Consider the following 19,288-nt stretch of genomic DNA (forward strand, 5'->3'; position numbering starts at 1 on the left):
GAGACCCACTTCAGACCTAGGGACACATACAGACTGAAAGTGAGGGGATGGAAAAAGATATTCCATGCAAATGAAAATCAAAAGAAAGCTGGAGTAGCAATTCTCATATTAGACAAAATAGACTTTAAAATAAAGACTATTACAAGAGACAAAGAAGGACACTACATAATAATCAAGGGATCAATCCAAGAAGAAGATATGACAATGGTAAATATTTATGTACCCAACATAGGAGCACCTCAATACATAATGCAAATGCTAACAGCCATAAAAGGGGAAATCAACAGTAACACAATAATAGTAGGGGACTTTAACACCCCACTTTCACCAATGGACAGGTCATCCAAAATGAAAATAAATAAGGAAACACAAGCTTTAAATGACACATTAAACAAATTGGACTTAATCGATATTTATAGGACATTCCATCCAAAACAACAGAATGCACTTTCTTTTCATGTGCTCATGGAACATTCTCCAGGATAGATCACATCTTGGGTCACAAATCAAGCCTCGGTTAATTTAAGAAAATTTAAATTGTATCAAGTTTCTTTTCCAACCACAGCACTATGAGACTAGATATCAATTACAGGAAAAAATCTGTAAAAAATACAAACACATGGAGGCTAAACAGTACACTACTAAATAACCAAGAGATCACTGAAGAAATCAAAGAGGAAATCAAAAAAAACCTAGAAATAAATGACAATGAAAACACGACGACCAAAAACCTATGGGATGCAGCAAAAGCAGTTCTAACAGGGAAGTTTATAGCAATACAATCCTACCTCAAGAAACAAGAAACATCTCAAATAAACAACCTAACCTGATATCTAAAGCAATTAGAGAAAGAAGAACAAAAAAACCCCAAAGTTGGCAGAGGAAACAAATCATAAAGATCAGATCAGAAATAAATGAAAAAGAAATGAAGGAAACAATAGCAAAGATCAATAAAACTAAAAGCTGGTTCTTTGAGAAGATAAACAAAATTGATAAACCATTAGCCAGACTCATCAAGAAAAAAAGGGAGAAGACTCAAATCAATAGAATTAGAAATGAAAAAGGAGAAGTAACAACTGACACTGCAGAAATACAAAGGATCATGAGAGATTACTACAAGCAACTATATGCCAATAAAATGAACAACCTGGAAGAAATGGACAAATTCTTAGAAAAGCACAACCTTCCGAGACTGAACCAGGAAGAAATAGAAAATATAAACAGACCAATCAGAAGCACTGAAATTGAAACTGTGATTAAAAATCTTCCAACAAACAAAAGCTCAGGACCAGATGGCTTCACAGGCGAATTCTATCAAACATTTAGAGAAGAGCTAACACCTATCCTTCTCAAACTCTTCCAAAATATAGCAGAGGGAGGAACACTCCCAAACTCATTCTATGAGGCCACCATCACCCTGAGACCAAAACCAGACAAAGATGTCACAAAGAACAAAAACTACAGGCCAATATTACTGATGAACATAGATGCAAAAATCCTTAGAAAATACTAACAAACAGAATCCAACAGCACATTAAAAGGATCATACACCATGATCAAGTGGGGTTTATCCCAGGAACGCAAAGATTCTTCAATATATGCAAATCAACCAATGTGATAAACCATATTAACAAATTGAAGGAGAAACACCATATGATCATCTCAATAGATGCAGAAAAAGCTTTCAACAAAATTCAACACCCATTTATGAAAAAAAACCTCTGGAAAGTAGGCATAGAGGGAACTTACTTCAACATAATAAAGGCCATATATTACAAACCCACAGCCAACATTGTTCTCAATGGTGAAAAACTGAAAAGATTTCCTCTAAGATCAGGAACAAGACAAGGTTGTCCACTCTCACCACTATTATTCAACATAGTTTTGGAAGTTTTAACCACAGCAATCAGAGAAGAAAAAGAAATAAAAGGAATCCAAATCGGAAAAGAAGAAGTGAAGCTGTCACTGTTTGCAGATGACATGATACTATACATAGAGAATCCTAAAGATGCTACCAGAATACTACTAGAGCTAATCAATGAATTTGGTAAAGTAGCAGGATACAAAATTAATGCTCAGAAATCTCTTGCATTCCTATACAGTAACGATGAAAAATCTGAAAGAGAAATTAAGGAAACACTCCCATTTACCATTGCAACAAAAAGAATAAAATACCTAGGAATAAACCTACCTAAGGAGACAAAAATACTGTGTGCAGAAAACTATAAGACACTGATGAAAGAAATTAAAGATGATACAAACAGATGAAAAGATATACCATGCTCTTGGATTGGAAAAATTAACATTGTGAAAATGACTGTACTACCCAAAGCAATCTACAGATTCAATGCAATCCTTATCAAACTACCGATGGCATTTTTCACAGAACTAGAACAAAAACTTTCACAATTTGTATGGAAACACAAAAGACCCCGAATAGCCAAAGCAATCTTGAGAAAGAAAAACAGAGCTGGAGGAATCAGGCTCCTGGACTTCAGACTATACTACAAAGCTACAGTAATCAAGACAGTATGGTACTGGCACAAAAACAGAAATATAGATCAATGGAACAGGATAGAAAGCCCAGAGATAAACCGACGCACATATGGTCACCTTATTTTTGGTAAAGGAGGCTAGAATATACAATGGAAAAAGACAGCCTCTTCAATTAAGTGGTGCTGGGAAAACTGGACAGCTACATGTAGAAGAATGAAATTAGAACACTCCCTAACACCATGCACAAAAATAAACTCAAAGTGGATTAAAAACCTAAATGTAAGGCTAGACACTATAAAACTCTTAGAGGAAAACATAGGCAGAACACTCTACAACGTAAAACACAACAAGATCCTTTTTGACCCACCTCCTAAAGAAATGGAAATAAAAACAAAAATAAACAAATGGGACCTAATGAAACAAAAGCTTTGCACAGCAAAGGAAAACATAAACAAGACGAAAAGACAACCCTCAGAATGGGAGAAAATATTTGCAAATGAAGCAACTGACAAAGGATTAATCTCCAAAATTTACAAGCAGCTCATGCAACTCAATATCAAAAACATACAACCCATTCCAAACATGGGCAGAAGACCTAAATAGACATTTCTCCAAAGAAAATATACAGATTGCCAAAAAACACATGAAAGAATGCTCAACATCACTAATCATTAGAGAAATGCAAATCAAAACTACAATGAGGTATCACCTCACACCAGTCAGAATGGCCATCATCCAAAATCTACAAACAATAAATGCTGGGGAGGGTGTGGAGCAAAGGGAACCCTCTTGCACTGCTGGTGGGAATGTAAATTGATACAGCCACTATGGAGAACAGTATGGAGGTTCCTTAAAAAACTAAAAATAGAACTACCATACGACCCAGCAATCCCACTACTGGGCATATACCCTAAGAAAAACATAATTCAAAAAGAGTCATATAGCCCAATGTTCATTGCAGCTCTATTTACAATAGCCAGGACATGGAAGCAACCTAAGTGTCCATCAACAGATGAATGGATAAAGAAGATGTGGCACATATATACAATGGAATATTACTCAGCCATAAAAAGAAATGAAATTGAGTTATTTGTAGTGAGGTGGATGGACCTAGAGTCTGTCATACAGAGTGAAGTAAGTCAGAAAGGGAAAAACAAATACCGTATGCTAACACATATATATGGAATCTAAAAAAAAAAAAAATGGTTCTGGAGAACCTAGGGGCAGGACAGGAATAAAGATGCAGACATAGAGAATGGACTTGAGGACACAGGGAGGGGGAAGGGTAAGCTGGCACAAAGTGAGAGAGTGGCATGGACATTTATACACTACCAAATGTAAAATAGCTAGCTAGCGGGAAGCAGCCATATGGCACAGAGAGATCAGCTCAGTGCTTTTTGACCACCTAGAGTGGTGGGATAGGGAGGGTAGGAGGGAGCCGCAAGAGGGAGGAGATATCGGGATATATGTATATGTATAGCTGATTCACTTTGTTATAAAGCAGAAACTAACACACCATCGCAAAGCAATTATACTCCAATAAAGATGTTAAAAAAAAAAAAGAAAAGAAAAGCAATAAATTGGACTTTGTCAAAATTTAAAACACTGCTCTCAAAGGACACTTAAAATTAAAAGGCAAGCCACAGGCCAGTAAAAAATATATACAAAACATTATCGGATAAATAACTTGTATTTTAAAAAAATATAAAAAAATACTCTTACAACTCAATAAAAAAGAAGACAACCCCAATTTAAAAAAACAGCAAGATGTAAAACGCACTTCAACAAAGTAGATACATGGATGACAAACAAGCACATGAAAAGAGCTCAACATCATCAGTCATTAGGGCAATTAAAATTAAAACCACAATAAGCCACCACTACAAACCACTTGAATAGCTAAAATTGAAGACTAAACATACAAAGTGTTGTTAAGAATGTGGGACAGCTGGAACTTTTACACATTGCTAGTAGGAATGTAAAATGGTAAACCACTTTGGAAAAATCAGCAGTTCTTATAAAGTTAAACATGCACCTAGGTAACCTAGCCATTCCATTCCTACGTATTTACCCAAAAGAAAAGAAAGCATATGTCCATTCAAAGACAAATGTTCAAAGCAGCTTCATTTGTAACAGCCAAAAACTAGAAAGAACCTAAATGGATAATCAAATTGTGGTATATCCATACAATGAAATACTACTCCTCAATTTTAAAAATAAGTTATTGACATGCACATGAGTGAATCTCAAAATAATTATGCCGAATGAAAGAAACTAGACAAAAAAGAGTACATAATGTATGATTCCACTTACATACACCAAAACTTTTAATGCAATCTATAGTGGCAACAGATCAGTGATTGCCTGGGGATGAGGCTGAAAACAGATCAAGGAGGGGTAGGAGTAAGGGACTCTGAAGGGGCATTAAGAAACCATTAGGGGTTATGGATATGTAAATTACCTTGACTGTGGAAATGGCTTCACTGGTGTATATGTATATCAAAACATCAAATTAAACACTTTAAATATATGCAGTTTATTATATGCCAATTATATCTCAATAAAGCAATTAAAAAAACATGCAGTAGGTAATATTCTCACTTTACAGGTGAGGAAGCTAAGGCTCCAAGAGGCTATATGATTTGCCTAAGATCACAGCTATTACACAGCAGTATCCAGGGGTGGCAGGAATTCCACATGGTATATTTTTAAACTAATATGAAGTAACTAATACAGTTCTGATTCACTGAAGGTACTCAAAAGTTGTTTTGGAGTTTTAAAATTTAAAGGCATATAAAAAGCTTAAGATGTGAAAAAGTAATCGATTTTAACTTTCCCATAGGATATATACATTTTTAAAGAAGATTTTTTAACCCAAAATATCTTAATTGATAGAATGTATGAGAGGTAGAGTTTCTGTTATTCATTCAAAAAGCATTTTACTGGAACCTATTATGTGCTACATAATATGAACAACTTGCTAGGCACAAATGAGACAGATATTTAAGTCATACACAGGTTATGAAAGAGCACCCTTTGATGATGTACTGGCAAGGCGCTCAGTTTGTCAGCAGGCTAAGGTACAGACAGTTGAATGGACAGGAACAGCTACCATAGGTCTCCAAGAAGAAACAATGGGCAAAGCACTTCCCAGAGATGAAATACTAGGTTTTTTTTTTAAAGATTTATTTTATTGATTAATTGATTGATTGATTGATTGATTGCTATGTTGGGTCTTCGTTTCTGTGCTAGGGCTTTCTCTAGTTGCGGCAAGTGGGGGCCACTCTTCATCACGGTGCGCGGGCCTCTCACTATCGAGGCCTCTCTTGTTGCGGAGCACAGGCTCCAGACGCGCAAGCTCAGTAGTTGTGGCTCACGGGCTCAGTCGCTCCGCGGCATGTGGGATCTTCCCAGACCAGGGCTCGAACCCGCGTCCCCTGCACTAGCAGGCAGACTCTCAACCACTGCGCCACCAGGGAAGCCCAATACTAGGTTTTTTATCAGTTACTTTTTTGCTCTTTTTCATATATGTATATTTCATCTCCTCCTACAATAGATTATAAATTCCTGATGACTAATTCTTTGTTTACCATTTTAAATTCCACCTCATGTCCAGAAGAGTCCTGAATTCATATTCTTATTGAGTGAATGAATAAATTAATTACTGCATATTAGTGTTAGTCTGAATGATAACGTAATGAGAATGATAAGGATCCTTTTCAAAATCAACTTGACTTTATCCCATTTCCTTGAAAAAGTCTATTTTTTAAATCTTATTTCAATGTCTTTTCTTACTCATCAGTGTATTTTCCTGCACTATTTCCTTTTCCCTTGAAAGAGACAAGTAGAGAGGGCCTATATCCAAAGCATGATATTTGCTGTGACTATACCTTCTGTGGAGGACAGAATGTAGCAATATAACCAGGGAGTTGTACTCATCATTTTATCTGTGCATACCCGTTTTATTCCTCACAGATGTCAGGTACTAATCCCTACGTGAAAGCCACCTGATAGGAATGCCATAATCTCCAGTATCTTCACTTTTCTCACTCATGGTAGCCAAGTTTTACCTTATGCCCCTGAAATCAACAAGGCCCTGCCTGTGCACTTGATTGAGCTCCTAGTGTTAATATCTTCTGTGTTTATGTTATGCCTTTAAATCATCGAAGTAATTTTATCTTTAAGTATATTCTCATTCTTTTAAAAACACATCTTCCTTCCAGGCCTCCACGGGAAGAAAAAATAGCCTCAATTTTCAGTGGGAATCTAACCAATGAGATGCAAGGGATTTGAGCATTGACAAGAGATAATTAGCAAGATATTTTCCCTCTGCCTTTTCAAAAATTCAGTGCTGTGATGAATAACAGGAACAGGAAAAAGCAATGAGTAATTTTGACTCCTTTCTTTTCCTCATGCTCCCCACCACATATAATCTAGTCTTACTGATGCCACACTGGCAAAGTCTCTTCTTTCTGTTCCTAACATTCTGTTCTCAAAATACCCACTCTTCACTCCTGTTTAAACCTCTTACCTCCTGCTTGAAGTATCTTACAAGGTGTTTCTCTAGTTAAAGTCTTTTGTTTTTCCTCTAATCTACTCTACAAACTGCTGGCTGAACTAATTTTTCAAAAATTTTTCAAAAGCAAAGCTCTTGCCATACCGCTCAGCTATTTGGTTTGATGGCCCCCTAAGATCTACCAAATACCTTAGCTTAGCCTTATGGACCACAATGATATATGATCACACTAAGTTTTCTAGCTTATAGATACCCTATACCTCAGTCAAACTGGACTTCTCATTGTTCTCTATCCCATACTTCCCTGTTTCCTTCCATCTGTCCCATACCCATGCTTGTGCTAGTCCTCTCACTACCAGGATGCACCTCTCTCTGCATCTCCTATTCCACTGATAAAATTCTATTCAACTTTCAAAGAATATCAAAAAGTCTGCTTCCTAAATTAAGGTCCTTCTTAAGGGATGTATCTTTTTTTTTTTTTTTTTTTTAATTTTTTTAATGCTATTCTTGTCTGCTTACATTCTTTTTTTTTTTTTTTATGTATGTATGTATGGCTTTGTTGGGTCCCCGTCTCCGTGCGAGGGCCCCCTCTAGCCGTGGCAAGCGGGGGCCACTCTTCATCGCGGTGCGGGGGCCACTCTTCATTGCGGTGCGGGGGCCACTCTTCATCGCAGTGCGCGGGCCTCCCACTATCGCGGCCCCTCTCGTTGCCGAGCACAGGCTCCATATGCGCAGGCTCAGTAATTGTGGCTCACGGACCCAGCCGCTCCGCGGCACGTGGGATCCTCCCAGACCAGGGCCCGAACCCGCGCCCCCCGCATTGGCAGGCAGACTCCCAACCACTGCGCCACCAGGGAAGCCCCAAGGGATGTATCTTTAATTCTTACGAACTCCCTAGATACAACTTTTTATTTTACTAAGGCATTTAACATATTCTGCATAGGGAATTACATATCTCCTCTGCAATAATCAATTCAACTTAATTAACATTTATTAATCCCTCCTTTGAGCCACACACTGAGTTAGACACAGGGACACAAAAAGGAATAAGAGAGTTTAATAATTATGTCTAGATTCTAAGGTTCTTGATGGCAGGAACTCTGTACACTTGCATTTGTTTCCAGTGCAGCATCTAATGTTCTGTTGTGAATACACTCAGCACCCAGTATATATTTGTGGAGTTGAATTAATTTCCAACAGATGCTAAGCCCTCTCCTTGGAAGAAAATATTTGCTACCAAAAAAGGATTTACCATAACTGCAAAACAGATACACACATCTTTAAATAGTTTTCAGAGGGCAACTTGGAGGTCAGATTGACCACTGATTACACCATCCAATGTGAAGACCTTAATGGCTCAGATCACTCCTCACTAAGATACTAACTTCCAAGTAGGCCAGGCTGCTTCAAATGATAGATTCCCAGATGGCCAGAGCTTCCAAAATTGTCATTTGGTCCAGAAAAGATGGTTATTGCTTCACATCACAAAAATCTGTTTCTTGTACCCTCTTGGGAATTTAAATAGGACTCTTTTTAAGTTGACATCAAGATTTAAATATGTATCCATTCAATATACCTGGGAGATACACAGTTCCTGTTTGAACTAACCACATCTATACAGCCATAAAAATGTACGCTTTCAAGGCTACATAGCATCGCTGGAAGCCTAACTACAATGACACCTTTCCACACTATGAACCTTGCATTTACTCTCTACATTCTTACATTTCCTCCCATCCTGGGAAATAGAATGGAAAAACACAGTAAGGCTTTTTTAAAAGATGACACCAGGAATGAAAGGAAATGAAATGGTTGATAGTGTCATGCAAAAACCAATATTAAAACAAAAAACTTCTTGACAATGATATTTGTCAAGGAAAAATTCAAGCAGTAAAAATGAAGTAAATGGAAAGAAGTCACTGCCGAATAACCAAACCAAGCCCCAGTGCCTGGCACCTGCCAGGATAAGAGCCCCTTGGGTTGGCCTGACTCCTCCCACAGGCTCTCTCTAAGTAAGAGTGACACACATCTCCTCGAGGAAAAAATTCAGCAGGGCATGCAACAATCACTCTGCTCATTACTGAAAGTCAATTTAGCAGCACAACGATCTAAATTAAGGGTCAATCTCAGAGAAGGAAAGAAAGAAGTACACTCTCTTTGTGTAGGATAAACAGAAACCCCAAAATCTAGAATATGAAATCTGTATTTCTGGAGAGAACTGTTAGCATAAAATGGTTGCAATATTCCAACAGGATGACAAAAAGATGGGACAGCCTTTTTCATGGCATTCAGTCGCAGGGTAAGATGTAAGAGTTCTCAGAATAAGATGTAAACAGATTTGAGGGGCTCTAAGACAGCTGAACTTAGGGAAATTTTATCAGTTAAGTATATAATCAAGAATATTCTAAATGAAGTGAAACTGTGCTGGTGTTCTAGAGTGGGAAGAGATGTGATCTGAAATCAAACAGACTGTGTTTGAATCCCAGCTCTGCCTTTTTTTTCTTTGCATTCCTTCCTTCTTTCCTTTATCTTTTGTTTTTGTTGTTGTTCATTTGTTTATTTATTCAACAAATATCTACTAGGAACTTAGTACATGTCATGCACTGTGCTAGAAACTGGGTATATAGGTTTGAACAAAATAGTCTTGGTCTCTACCCTGACAGGGCTTTTAGTTTAGTGAAGAAAATAGACATTACATAAACATACAAATACAGGATAACTACTAATCATTTTAAGTGCTATGAAGGTAAAAAATAAATCAGAATTTATAGAAAATAACCAGGGATTTGGGGGATTTGTTAAAAGGATTAAAAATAACAAGGTAAAAGTGCCTTGCCCAATACCTAGAACATACAGGTGTTCAACACAAGCAACAGCTATTTTTAACTTCTCTCTGCCAAATATAGACACTTGATTCCCTCACCTTCCTCTCTTGACAGAGAAACTGGGAAGTATTAAAGCACTGGTAGGTGCTGTTGGGGGAGAGCGGCAGTCTATTCGCTCCAGACACTGCAAACTGATGCATAGCTTGTTGTTCTATCAGTGTTCTATATAATCATAACCTTGACCAATCCACAACTTTCTTTCAGGCATATCTGGGTTTCATCTCCTGCTTAGTATCCTTGAGTTAATTTATAAATTCTCCCCTCTTGGTTGCATAGGATATTAACCCCCTTTAACGCTAAGTCAAACTATTCTCAAGAAACAACCCACATCAAGAAATGAGACGAATTCACTCAATGTGGAAGACTTGCCAGAAGAACACAACTAAGGACCTCCCTTAAGGTTGTGAGTATATGGTTTCATAGAGTATCTCACTGCAGGAAGTCTTTCTGAAAACTTAAAAGTACTCCTTTTAGACCATGATTATTCCTCTATCTTGTTCTTAGTGAGCAAACACTCAACAAGCCTTAAAATTTGACAAATCCTAATTCACGTTTAGCAAACTGCTGGGTCAATAAAGATTATAATTTCTTTCCAATTATCTTATCTTCATCACCTCACAAGAGTAAAACTAATTCCAAATTTCCTCAGTTTCTTTGATTGCATAAAATGGCTGAGAGTGCTCTTAGTTCATATAAGAAACCCAATGAGGACTCTTTAGTCCTTAATCAAAAAGGTGACCCTGCATACAACTTAAGGAACACATGTTAGGTATTACTTTACAGCTTGGCAAGCAGCATACATACTAATTGAAAACAAACTATCTCTAAATGAAAGAAAGGACAGAAAGGATGGAGGGAAAGGAAGGAAAGGAAGAAAGGGAAGTAGAGGGAGAAAGGAAAGGAAGGAAGATACATCACACTAAAAAATCACTTTATAGAAATGTGATTTCAAAGAGCTTTCCAACCTCCAAAACTAAAAACATCATATACCATAATTGAAACCTAATTCATATGATTCCTTGTTCTAGAAGATATAAGGATGCTACTTGGTCATGGTTACAACGAGACCTTTCTAAAGGTATCCCGTGTAAAATATAGAGTGTGATACATAGATGATTATTTTCATATATTTCTGTATTAATCTTTACCCAGATAAAGCAAAATTATTCTCACTGGTTTTTTACCAGGGAGGTACCCATTTCCTAAAATTCCTACAGTTGTCCTTAGAATGCATTGAATTGAAATCAATAAAATTGAAACAGACTAGGGAAAAAAGAAAAAAAAAAACTATAGAACTCCTTTTAAATTACTATTGTCAGACCCAAACAAGTATTTCCACATCTTAAAAAACCGTCCTCAAATCCATTTTGTGATTTTACAAAAATCTCCTATTTCAGTCATTTCCTATTTCAATAATTTCTCTCCTTTTTGTCTCCTCTTCTCAATTACTGCAGTGAAATTGGAGGGACAGGTATTTCTTCCATTTGTTCAACCATATCTTCCCCTCAGAAAGCTCCAGGTGCTCAAGGTTTTCTGACACTCAGCTCTCTTGTTTACACCCACATTTTTCATGCTTTATTTTCTCAGCCGTCTGCCAGATATTGCCTTGCAGCTATCTATTCTGCGACTGCAAGTCCAGGGAAAAATTCTCTGTAACTAGTCACAAAATCCAAAAAGCACCTGGAGATCAATCCTGACCACCCCATTGTGGAGACCCTGCGGCAGAAGGCAGAGGCAGACAAGAATGACAAGGCTGTCAAGGACCTGGTGGTGCTGCTGTTCGAAACTGCACTGCTCTCTTCCGGCTTCTCGCTTGAGGATCCCCAGACCCACTCCAGCCGCATCTACCGCATGATCAAGCTAGGCTTGGGCACTGATGAAGATGAAGTGACAGCAGAGGAGCCCAGTACTGCTGTTCCTGATGAGATCCCCCTCTTGAGGTGATGAGGATGCCTCTCGCATGGAAGAAGTAGATTAGGAATTTCTACCTGCAGACTTTGTTCCCTCTGTATAGTGTCCCCATGGCTCCCCCAGCAGCAGCCCCAGTGGCCTTGGCCCACTTGGTTCCTTCGGCTGATGTCTAGTGGTTTTATTTCTGTCCTTCTGTCTAAGGCAGGATATAAGGGCCGCAAGCCCTATTCCTTTCCACATTTGACAAGGGGTTTGAATGTTGTGTATTGTGTTTTTTTGTTTGTTTTGTTCTGAAATTAAAGTATGCAAAATAAAGATGATGCAGGTTTTTTATTAAAAAAAAAAAAAAATCAACTGTGGATTCCACATACTGCCACTACCAGGGACAAAGCCCAAAATGTTTCCATCCCTTAAAGCTGTCAACCATTCAGTGAGAGTGCACTTGATGCTGTATCAGATATCAAATTATGTGCAACCAATCTCACCTTAAAACAACCCATTCTAATTGATGATGCCATATATATGTAATAATTGGAAGAAAAATAATATTCACAAGAGGAATAACACCTGTATTTCTTTTGTACTATGTTCAATGAAACTCAGAACACTAGTGGTAATAATTAAAAACCAAGTCATAGGCTTGTTACCAGCTGCCATAGCTTGAAGAAAAAAAAAAATCTATATTCTGCCTAATGTAGGCAGTTATAGGGGTGCAGACCTGGATTCCATTGATGCTATTGCTTAATTATCTACTATACGTGGGTCAAAAAGGTAAAAATAGTAATTAACTGTCAAACATACCTTTTTGTTGTATTTGTATTTTCCAAAGGTATAAAAGAGCCCAAAGGTGAAATAAAAATAGAAAATCTGCTTTGATTAATGAATTCATTCACTTAAGTTTATATGAAACTGTGTGAGCTGAAAAGAAAGAGGAAGAGCTAACTCCAGTACAGCTTGTATCCAAAGAAAACTCCACCCACATAAACTCTCTAGTAACAAATCAATTTTTAAACCCTTAGGTTAGGGACCATCTTTTTTTCTCTTGCAAGCACTTGCTAAGCAAATAATAATAAAAACAGGAATTACATCATGTGGACAAACTTTTTGACTGATTAAACATTAAAAGTAAGTCTTTTTTTGCCAGTCATCGATGGAAGATAATGCTTAGGAAATTAATCTTTTTACACAATAATTGCCCTGCATCTTTGAAAAACTCCAGTAAGAAATATGAAGAGAGACAGACAGAGAGAGAGAGAGTAGGGCAAAAGGGAAGGAGAGACGAAGAGAGGAAGAAAGAAGAGGAGAATGCAGAAAATGTTTTTATCTTTATTGGAAATACTTAACTCACATTTTAATGTTAGGAGATGGCAAAAATTTGGTGAAATGATAAGCATTTATACCCATACCCCAAGATAACATAAAATATGTACTTCAGATAAAACTATGTGCTGAAAGTGATGTGTAGAGACAAGCATACAACAAAATGCACTAGATTTTGTTGATTATTCAAACAATCTTTATAAACTGAATAGTTACTAAAAATATTTCTATCTAAATGCTTGAGTAAATCAATGACTTTATTTTTTCCTGAATTATAAACAGACTATATTTCACATTTTATAGATTATTATATTACAAAATAATAGCTAGATGTGCATAATTAGTACATTTATGGACACTCCCTCATTTCCCTGTATTTGAGACCACCACTCAGTTCAAATTATGGCTTTATTTCCCCTTCTCTATATGCATTTAATTCCTTTAAATATTAATAAAATTTATGTAAGAATACTGGAAAATGATTAAGCCTATCTTCCTGGTTAAAAACAAGTTCAGAGAGCAGCTTTTGGGGGGAATATTCAAATTTATTAGCTGTTCTTAGCAAACTGCCCTCAAGCCCCACATTGTTTCCAATCTCAAGAAGAATTTTTCTCCAACGGGCACTGAATCACTTTAATGTTGACTCTTGTGCTGCTCTACTCCACCTTCAAATGTAGCCAGTAAATTCAGCTTTACTACAGTACTATAAAAATATGAAAGAACCATAATAGCATCTAAAAAAGAGCTGTTGGCACTATATTAGTTTAGAAAAAACCTTAAACTGAATACTAATGCAAAATTTAATGATAGTTTGCCTAGTTGCCAAAAGAGTTACAATAAGTATTTTGCCATAATGTATAAGTTATCTTGAAGGCATCTGAGACTATTACTGTGTAAGATACAGAAAAAGTCCCCAAAGTGTCATCGTTCTCATGAGGTTTTTCGATATAAATAAATCATCAACATACTATCTTCACTGAAACACTGTCCTCTGATTAGAGGATTGCCTTAATGCGTGCAGAAACATTATAAAGAGACCATTCTGCTTCTTTAGTAAGTCAACTTCCTTGACTGGCATCCAATATGGATCCGCCTCACACCAAATTCCACTTTACAGTGAATATCGTGACTGTGAGGTTCCGGTTAAACATTCCAACAGAATCAATACAGTTTTACTTCCCTTTTCCCTTATTACCACGACCAAGTTTTTAGAGTTGAAAAGGAAACCAAGATCAAATTTAGATACGTTGTTTGAAATTAGCAAAGATGAAACACTTCAGTGCCAGACAAAAGCCCTGATTTTAAGAGTAGGTTTTTGCCTTCCCTGAAATGCCTAGCTCAGGCAGTGTATTTTTATGCCTGCAGATATTGGCATGTTTCACATTTAAGATTATGACACACCAACTTATTTCGAAATTTTTTAAATCCTCCACTGCGCATGTTTCAAGTGCTTCATGACTATCACTGATAATTGAGCAATTAACTTGAAATTACCAAATGTGCTGTGATGGCACAATATGTAGTAAGCAACATGAAAAAATAAAGAGCAGAGGAACTTAGTACAGTGAAAAAAAATTAATAAAGGGTAAAATAGGCCATAATAATAATAGTACTGAGTAAGTTTTAATGGTCCCAGGTCTTAGTAGTTTAATGGTGCCAGTAAAATGGTTTAATGAAATAAGTCCAGAATATTACAAATTTTTAGAGCAGTTTATTCTGGTGCTACAAAAAGGAAGCTTCTTTCTAACTGGTCTTGTGTAATACACAGGGATTAGTTCAAAAAGTAAGTGTGGGAGTTTCATTAGACAAAAAAGGACAAAACAATTAGGTTAAAAATCCTGACAGGCAGATTCTTAAGAAACACAAACTTGCAAAAAATAGATGTAAGGTCTTCCTTTAAGACAGGCAAAGCAAAAACTCCAGGGCTAAACATGACTCAAGAAGTCATCAAGCTATTGTGAATATATATGCAAATCAAAAATTAAGATACATGGCTTGACATCAAGAGGGAAGGATGAAATTCAGCTATACTAAAAAAATCAGAATGCCTCTTCACTGCTCATCTCATCAAGGTCTCTAATACTGGGCTTTTCTGGCTAAAACCATAGTATGACTGTGAAGAGTAGCTCTTTAGTACTTAAATATAGCCAGTGAAGCAAATTCCATAAACCTAAACCCTACCTTATTTCGGTGGCAGGCCATCTTAAAGGTTTGCAAGAAAAACCAACAATTTAGAAAGTCAGAGAGTAAAAAGAGATTCAAAGTACAGCAAATAAAAGGACACTATTAAAAAACATTTTTTTTTCTCAAAATTCCATCAATATTGCTCCAAAACACCACTAGGAGATTAAAAATAGGCCAGGCTGTCCTTTCAGGTATAAATTAGAAACAGAAAGTGGAGAGAGCAAAAAGAACAAGTATCTAAGGGCACTAGTATTAAAATTTTAAAGCTTAAAATGTAACGGATATACACATTCAGATTAGCAAACTGCTTTCAATTAAAGTAGATTTCTGGCCACAGTTCACAAATGTATAGTAGCTGTGTGTATTAATGTAGATACTTCAAATGTCAGTATATCTCTAATTAACATGAGCACACAACTGTAAAACTGAGAAGACACAATTTTAAATTCCTTACATTCCCAGCATTAATGCTTTCATGGGGCAGCTCCCGTTGTCATGGAAAATGGCATTCAAGCCCTATTTGTGGATTTTCACAGCTCATCTTTTTTATTTACCTGCTCTATGTCAAGATTAGCCTGGAATAATATTTTTTAAAGATAATGCACTTAGACCTACTTGTCCTTAAAATCACAGATGTTCTCACTGAGGGAGCTTTGGTCTGGGCTACGCTCAGTTTGAAACAAATTTCTCTCCATTTTAAAATACCACAAAGAGATGATTTCATGATTCTTTTTGTTTGTTTCCTAAAAATCTATGCAATTCAAAAAATTTCAGCTGAAGCATGACATGTGGAGTTTGGAAATAGGGGGATAGGAGAATGTCAGGGAGGAGCAAATGATCGAGGAACATGAGGAAATAAAGTGGTAGAAGGTTCTCCAAAATCTCCTGCCTGACTTACTCTACCTAAACTTTTCAAAAATATTTGTACAGCAACCAAGTAGAGACTGAGATAGTGATCAGACAACAAAAGAAAGAGAGCTAAAATATTCTCTGAGAGAAGACAGATTGGTGTTATGGAAAGAGCATGGAATTTATACTTTGAATCCCTTGGTTTGAGTCCTGCCACTCTGCAAAAATAAGGATAATTCCTACTCATCTCACAGAGTTTTATGAAATTCAGCCAGTTTAATGTCTGCAAAAGCAAGTGTTGTGCTGAATTAAGATATTGTTGTCATTATTAACTCAAGCATGGAGCTAAGCAATAATCATTTTTGTACCAGACAATAAAATACTTCCGGACTTTTTCAGAGAAAAAACTGCTATTAGAGACCATAAACAGAGACAGAATTTTATAAAAGGGAATTCATTATCAAATTTCTAAAAAGCCTTGGGAACCTGAAAAAGCAGGCTATCTAATTCTCTGTTTTGTTGTTGTTATTGTCATTGTTTTTAACCAATCATTTACTGCCCTGGTAAAACTGAAAGGACAGAATTAATTAATTACATTTTAATTAGAGATAAAAAATTAAATGTGGGCTATTAACATGCAAAACAAGGTCTTCTTATACAATGCCTACTTTGGGAAAAGAAAAAAGGTAGTTTTATTTTTTAAAAAGAAAAAAAGAAGCTAGAATAAGATGCTTTCAGCTTCTGAAAAGATAACCATTTTCCTTCACAGTGTTTTCCTACTCTGACCTAGGTAGTTGATGTAAGTAGGTAAGATTCCAGTCGGTTCTCACACACCTTTGGTGTGGCCTATTCATTATGGATGTGCAAAACAATATCCCACCTCCTTATCTCACAGACCGGCTTCTGCATACCTTACTAAGAAACCTTCCCGTGGCCATGAGGTATAACTTTCTGCCTTAGATCATGTAGCAAATAAGCAGTTCCAAAACATGGAAATTAAAGTTCCTAAAAGAAGCCATTGTCACTGATCTCATTTGCCTGTTTTTAGGCTAGACTAGATGAATATTTCTACTGTTTTAGCTGCCTCATCATTCAGTGTAAGTGGCAGACAGTTTCTGCAATAATTAAAAGAAGTGAGAATGCAAGCATTCTGGATGCCATGTTAATTTTATTTGACTTATCTTAGTCATAGTATCCTGCTACATTTCTTTAATAAGAAGGTTCCATAGTCAGGAGATGGCTGGAACAAAACTTGAGACCACTGACCAAAGGAACAACAAACTCCACACCCTAAACTATCATATGGAAATTCTCAAGTCTGGAAAACAATTACTTTAGGCCTGTGTGATTACTATGACTTCCACCTAAGTGATTAGACAAAATCTGACTAGAGCTTTTTGGGTTTTTTTAAGTTGAACTCCAGAAATAACCCTATGAAAACTACACCCACAGTGCCCCTTCTGTTTTCTAGCCTCTCTCTTTGTCAGGTCACAAGAAAAAAAATTCAGCTAATTGGATCACCTCTGTTCAAAGCTAGTCTATGTATATATCTGGTTGGGGTATTGCTGGATTGCTGGGGGGCAGGGGGCGGTAGAGAAGAGAAAAATTCAGGAAACAGAGTCTTTGGGTGATGAGAAATGTAGACGATATTTTGATTAAGGCCATCTTGGTTGAAATGCTGGTAATTATCTTGTATTTGTAGTTTAAAAACATTAATCATCCTAAAAACTTACTACAGGGAATGACTGAATGATACGCGAGAAGAGAGATAGGAAGTAAAAGAAAGGATAAAGCAACAAAGACAAGATTTGGACAGTTAAAAATTATTTCCCTTCACACAGATTTCTAATAGGATAAGCTCAGCTCCTTGGAGCCATCCTTTTTCTCAAGAGCCCTTCAAAGATACTTTACATTTCTTTCTCCATCTTCTTTGCCTCCTAATCCTCACTGTGATACCTTGCACAAATTAAAAGCTTATATTTAATCCAAATGAACCATGGAGTTTAATATTTTGTGTTTTACATAAGAATTCAGTCTTCAAATAATACAATGTGAATTGATAGTCTCATAAAAATAACATCTTATTCATTCTTAAAACATTAAAAAATATACGAAATGTGTTAAGCTATATTAAATATTCACATCTTTTTTTAAGATGGTTCAAAATACCTGCCCCAATCAATGCTACTACTAAAAGAAAGGTAAAGCTGGTTTTAAATAAATTTTCACTGCTCTCTGTTTAAATACTGAATCACTTAAACTCTAATTTATAATGTTACTTTTTTTTCGAATACTTTCCTAGAAGTTTATTCCCTAAAATTCCTTTATAGTAATACACTAACAGAGGAAAAGTTACCTCTGTCTTTGTGGTTATCGAATGTAAAGATCACCTTAGATATCAATGGTTTGGTACAATGTACACATATAAATATATCTTAAACTCAAGTTACTTAAATATGGTCTTATATATACACAAACATTTTTAATACCTGCCACATACTCTAAACTACTTTTATATTAATAAATACATAATAATTTAAAGTATTTTCATTGATCATTAAAGTTCATTCAATATTTTTTCTTGAAATTGACCTTCTTTCCTGAGAAAAATTATCTTTGTTCTCCAAAATACCATTTAAAATATAATAGCATTTTGAGGATGGTGAAGAAGACAGGAATACCCCGATTTTGATATACATTATACATTCACTAAATGAGTCTTTGGTTCCTTAGTACATAATCTCCTCAAGTACTGACAGCTCTTTGAATTCTGTATCATCTCACGTCTTTTCAATGAGCACAGGCACATAGAACTTTTCAAGTCCAGACAACCAGAAGACTATAAGAAGTTATCAAGGTAAATTATTCATATGCAGATAGACTAGCCCCTTTAAGGTAATCCATTCCTACAATTGAGCCCCATCTTCAAAAAGTAAGATATTTATTGTTTCAGCCTCTTGTAATTGGCCCTGCCACTGTGTTATTTCACTGGAAATCACAACAGAGGCTTTTTTCGCCCTCTGATATTTTTCTATATTCCTTTTAAGAAAACACTTACAAAAAACTAATAACACTTTAAAAACACCGTAACTGTTCTCATCACACAATGAGGAGAGTAGTAAGAGTA

At 36.2% G+C, this 19,288-nt stretch overlaps 1 protein-coding gene across 12 annotated transcripts in view; it reads right to left on the reverse strand.

Moving 5' to 3' along the window:
• Positions 1-19,288, reverse strand: part of SOX6 (SRY-box transcription factor 6) — a 625,789-nt gene that overhangs the window by 510,521 nt on the left and 95,980 nt on the right. The window lies entirely within an intron of this gene.

This window comes from Eschrichtius robustus, chromosome 11 (assembly GCF_028021215.1).
Source record: "Eschrichtius robustus isolate mEscRob2 chromosome 11, mEscRob2.pri, whole genome shotgun sequence".
Lineage (NCBI taxonomy): Eukaryota > Metazoa > Chordata > Mammalia > Artiodactyla > Eschrichtiidae > Eschrichtius > Eschrichtius robustus.